Source organism: Lolium perenne, chromosome 2 (assembly GCF_019359855.2).
Source record: "Lolium perenne isolate Kyuss_39 chromosome 2, Kyuss_2.0, whole genome shotgun sequence".
Classification (NCBI taxonomy): Eukaryota; Viridiplantae; Streptophyta; class Magnoliopsida; order Poales; family Poaceae; genus Lolium; species Lolium perenne.
The window spans coordinates 124475319-124481303 of record NC_067245.2 but is presented as its reverse complement, the minus strand read 5'-3'; the positions used below and the strand labels follow the sequence as shown (position 1 = coordinate 124481303).

The 5985-nt window shown below is 44.6% G+C and overlaps 1 pseudogene; it reads right to left on the bottom strand.

Moving 5' to 3' along the window:
• Positions 1–1825: 1825 nt before the first annotated feature.
• LOC139835595 (uncharacterized) lies at positions 1826–3544 on the bottom strand (annotated as a pseudogene).
• Between the last annotated feature and the right edge of the window lie 2441 nt (positions 3545–5985).

Genomic DNA, 5985 nt, shown 5'->3' with positions numbered 1-5985 from the left:
TGAAGCTGATACAAGATGGACAAGAACTATCAAGAGAAGAACATCCAGCGGAGGCATGGTTTAGTCTCTACCCGAAATATCTTCGGCTAGACACTCGGGGACTACTGACGTGGGCATTACCTTTCGGGTAACTATTATTGCCCTATCCTATACAGCCCAACTGGAGGCCCATGAAGACATCCGATGGTGAGGTGGGCCACTAGGTCGGTGCCGAAGAAGATTCCTTGAAGAACAAGACGGAGAGGAACCGAACAAGGAAAGTTTAGGACTAGGTCTCTTGTAAACCTAGTCGTACCCGTGCAGATCTCTTGGGACCTGGCCCCCTTTATAAGGGCCAGGAGAGGGGCTTCCGAGGGACACAATCAATCTTAGCAACTTTAGTCACCATAAGTTCAGAGCTAGGCCGCCGCAGCACTTAGCCTCTCGACGAGAACACAGCCGAAACCTCCGGCACCCATGGTTTTAAAGGCGTCCAGGCGTCCCAAGGCGAGGGGGGCCTCAACGCCTAGGCGTTCAAGGCGGGTTGCAAGGCGACGCCTTTGATGGTTTTGCTGGAAGCAAGGCATCAGCTAGGTAGGGATGGTCAGATGAAATTACCTGGGATTTGCTGGCCACTTTGCATCCATATTCTCCATCCTTTTTCCCATTTCTTGTTTCCACAACAGAAATCTACATAAAACATGAGCATCTATGGTTAGAACTTGTCTTACCAGACCACCATAGGTACAAAAACAGAGAGTAATTGAGCCTCCAAGTGCAAAAAAAGACAAACATCAGTGCATTATGCATATTACATAAATAGGTCCAAAACATAAATAGGTCCAGAACATATTACACAACCAGAGAACACAATAAATTAGGTTCACATCAACATAAAATAGGTTCCACTTCCACATAACACAATGAAATCATCTTCATAAGCAAGGCTGGCTCTCTCAATCCCAAGACTCAACATCGAAGTCATCCATGGTAGCATTTTGGTTCTCATCATCCTGGTCAGCACTAGTTGGGTCTTCATCATCATCAGTCACATCCACATCATCTTCAACATAGTCTGAAGCATCATCCTCTCCATTGGGCTCACTTGAGCGTTGTTCTTGGTCATCCTCTTGATCATATGAATATGATGGTGTTGGAGCAGCCCTTTTGCGCTGCCTTTCGTACCGGATGTTGGCATTTGAGGGACCCCTTCCCATGGTTGCACTTGCACCTCTAGGAAGATTGCGGCCTTGCAGCGATGAACCTGCACCAATAGCCTCATCAACAAGCTCCCATGAAATGTCATCGGGACACCCTCTAGCATCTTGGGGTGGAGGCATTGTTGGGTCAACCCACTCATTGCCCCAATCAAAATCATCAATGATTAGAGGGTCATAGCTTTTGTCACCAATCTTCTCACACCTCTTTTGAAACCTATCCATGTTCTTCCGGTTGTTTGAAACAAAAACATTGTCATTCAAGATTCGGTGTTGTAACCGATTCCTTTTCTTGGTATGGATCTACAAATAGCAAATAGAGCAATAGAATGAATAAATAAATCGCTACAATTACTTGCTCATGCTGAAATAGAGACAAAGAGGTTACTCACAAATTCAAATGCACTCCAATTCCTCTCACAACCAGATGATGATGCACAAAGACTAACAATCCTCTTTGCAAACCTTTTTAGGTCAATGGCTCGACCACCATATGAACTCCACCAATCAACTACAATAGGAAAAACAAACTTGCATTAGGAGTTTGTACATAGAATAACATGCAGAAATTAACTTGCTTGTTGCTGAAATTAGCTTGAGTTCACTTACGAGGGTTTCTTTTGCCCATGTTTTCGATGGCCATCACATTAGAAAAACCTTGTCGCTTGTCCTCATAGAGAACGACTTGTGCATCAATCTTGTTTCAAGTGGGTACATCAGCTACCATTTTTACAAGGACATCATTGAAACAACTTTTTAGCTCACCAACAAGTTCATCATCACCACTCTCTTTAATAGAGAAGTATTTTCCAGGGTTCAAAAACAAAGCAGCCCCATACAATGGATGATCCATTTGAGTCTCCCAACGTTTGTCAATAATGGTCATGACCATCTTGAGCAAACCTTGCTTGTTTTGTTGAGGAAAAGCTTGTCTGATCTTATCCTTTGCAGCCGTCATTAGTGCAGAAATTTCTGGCATGGCAGGAAGCTCATCACCATCTGCAATCCTAAGCACTCGAAGTAGTGGACTTGTAACTCTAATGCAGTCCTCAGCTGCATGCCACCATTCCGCTGAAAGCACAATGTCTTGCACATTCAAACCGGCTGTAGTTTTGGCCAATTTTTTGCAACCCACTCCCTACTTGTAAATAGACTCCTCAAAGCTTGCTTGTGCTTGACCAAACTCTTAAGAGCAAGACATGATGTGGCAAAGCGAGTGGTTGCGGGTCTCACAAGATCCTCGTTGCCGGTTGCCTTCCTCATTAGAGCAAGAAGTCTGCCATGCCTATAGATGAAAGTAGTGACTCGTCTACCACGTGCAATTGGCTTCTTAAATGCTTTTAGCTTCCCTATATCTTCCAACATTAGGTCCAGGCAATGGCATGCACATGGACTCCAATAAAGTGTAGGAATCCTCTCCATTAGAATCTTGCCCGCTGCCTTGTAGTTAGCACCATTGTCGGTGACAACTTGGACAACATTCTCTTTTCCAACACCTTCAATTCTCTTCTCAAGCAAATCTGCTATCATCCGAGCATCTTGGCATTCAATTGATGCATCAACCGACTCCAAGAAGTAAGTTCCCCCTGGGCTGTTTACAAGGAAGTTGATTAAGTGGCGTCCCCTTCTATCCGACCATCCATCTGACATTAGTGTGCAGCCATATTGCTTCCATGCTGTCTCCTGCTCCGCTCTCAAGAGTTTTGTTTCATTCACACAATCCCTAAGCAATGGCTCCCGCAGCTTGTAAGGGGAAGGAGGCTTGTAACCCGAGCCACATTGACAAGATGCTTCTATTGGAATTTGAAATTGTCTAGAACTTGCAACATTGAAAGGTATGCCACACTCATAGAAGAACAATGCCCACTGCATATCCACATAGTGCAACTCTGCCTCCGTTTTTGTGCTTGACTCCATGGTGCTTTGAGAATGCCCGGAGCGTCTTTCATCAACAATATCCTCAGGTTTTCTCCTAAGCATTGAAGCAATTGACTTGGTTCCAACAGATTGAACCTTATTGCCGCTGATTTTCATAGCAAAGGCTCTCTTGTTTCTTTTGGCAGCTGTCCCTGAACTTTCTCTTGTAGTGGAGACTTCAGTTGTTGTTGCTATCCCTGCTGCATCTACCTCCACAACATCATCATCTGGCAGTGCTTGGTTTCTCCTGTTCTTCACCAAATACTCATATATCTCTCTCTTGAGTTGTGTGCTAGCCCTTGGACAGCCTAATGCATCTCCACCAGTGCCAGCAAGATGTTCCTTATGCCTTTTGATCCCTCCCTGAGTTACCTTGCCACAGAGATTGCACTTAACAATATTGCTATTGCCAGGTGTCACCATATAGCCATAGTTCCCGCCCGGATCAGTTGTCCTCCGTGGCCTGCGTTCTGGATCTTTCATTGGATCGTAATCCCCATCAGCCATTGTGACACTACAATCAAGGAGTCAAGGACAAACACCAATTAAATTAATGATAAAGAGCATCCAAAGATCAAATACTCTACTTTAATCACAACATCCAGCAGCTAACAAGGACAAGTGGACAACAAAAGCTACTAATTTAATCAGCATCCACTACTATAATCACAGCAGCAACTACCAAGGCAAAGCAGGCACTAAATTATTCAGAGGCAGGCATGCAGCTTACTACTACTATATCACAGGCAAAGCAGGCAGCATAAGTGCAGCACATAGCCAGGTGGAGGAGAGGCTGTACACTACCAAGGCACCAACAACAGAACATGCAGAATAGAGCAAAGCAAGCTGCTGCACAGGGGGAGGAGAAGCTGTACCAGTGGGAGGAGTTGCCAGAAGCTTGGCCACAAGCTTGGCCGGAGTTGGGGAGGCCGGCAGATAGGGGAGCAGCAGCAGATCTGGCCGGAGCTGAGGAGGACGTGTGAGAGGAGCTCACTCCTCTCTCTCTTCTCTGCAGATAGTTTTTCCTGGTCAGTTTCCCTCTCTCTTCCCTCTCTTTTCCCTTTAGATGGCATCTTTCCCTCCCAGCCAGCCAGATTCCAGTTTTCCTTCCCGCCAAAATTTTCGTTTCCCGCCAAAAGGACATAGGCGTCCAGATTCTTGCAAAGCGGCCATTTTTGCGCCTAGGCGACGCCTTTGGACGCCTCAGAGACGCCTCTGGACGCCTTGGACAGAAAACAAAGGCGACTTCGACGCCTTGCCCTCCTGGAACGCCTGGACGCTTAAGCGTCGCTTAGGCGACGCCTAGGCGACGCCTTTAAAACCATGTCGGCACCCCATTGTAACCCGATATTTTTATAATCAAGATCAGACAGGCAGGACGTAAGGGTTTTACCTCATCGAGGGCCCCGGACCTGGGTAAATTGCTCTCCCCGCTTTTCTGTTAACCGATGTCTCGTGTCAGCCTACAGGATTCCATCAACCCTAAGCCCCAATCGGAGGGCATTGCCGAGGAGCACCCTCGTCATGTGAAGTAGACAGAAAACCTTGGTTTATGCATAAGTGCATATTGCTCTGAATTGTGATCGATGAAATGAGAAATTACATGTTACATAACTTATGTGACAACCGAAGATCCCAAATAGATGTTCAATCCATTTACCCAACCGAGAAATATTTTTTCCAGTAATCAATTTGATGTGCCATGTTCTGGCAAGGCTGACAGTCAGTTAACCGATGGTCATAGGATAAAACCTGTTGGATCAAAAGGGCAATAGAAATTGAAGTGGTTGGTCAACAGCAGTCCCGATATGAAAATTAAGCATAAGAAGATTGGAACATGATTAATCCTAAATGTGAAATAGAGTACTATGTTGATGATGAGAACCTTGGTTGAAGCTCAAAAGAGGGTTTTTTTTTTTTTGCCAGCAATGCTTTCTCAGCCATATAGTTATATGCTGATTTTGTTAATGATTTAGCAAGCAAATAAACCTGATTTGCAAATGGAGGGAGATATGCACTCAGCTGTTATCCGATGCTTGTAGGATAAAACCTGGTAGATCAACATGACGATAGAAATTGATGGTAACATTTTAACTAAATTATTCATCTACCTTGGTAAAATATGATTAAATATCTTTAGCCTTGTACAGGCAAGCAGGACAAAAGGCAAATTAATTAGTGAAAAATATAGCCATTACCTTGCCTCATCCATTAGGAGAGGAAGAGGGTGTGTCATCACGGAATCAATAGCGAACAGGAAGCGTCAAGCGTCGATGGTCTGACCGCTATTTTTTTACAGGAGATAAGAGCGAGCCACTAAAGGGGACATGACAATGCCTCCTTGACTAGACCATGTCGGAGCCTCTTGTACAGACCAACTAAGTACGCCCAGGCCACGTACCAAGAAGCGACGATCAGCCCATATGCAGGAAGCGTGCTAGCGGAAGATAACAACCAGTGACGGTAGACAGTGCCAAGGATTAGAAGGTGACGTGGATGCAGGATATGGCTTAAAAATCAGGTAGTGCGGGTCTCTTATTTACTTAGCGATCTTCCTGCTAGGATGCACAATTGGATGTCCTATAAATCAAGAAGTAGATTTTGCTTCATTCTGATAGTGGATGAGTCACTCGTGCTAATTCGTGAAGGTAGTATTTGCCTATTTGGTAACTGTTCAAATTACTAAAGTGTCTATGCTTTTGGAGTACTGAGGTCCTATTAATGTGTGTTTAAGTTCAAATGTATTGTGTAATGAGGTCCTAGAATTTTGCTCCCTATTCATTTTCATGCCCCCTTAGTTACAGGGGAAAAGGGCATATACAACTAAAATGCATTGTGTAATGAGGTCAACTTACTAAAATGTATGCTTTTG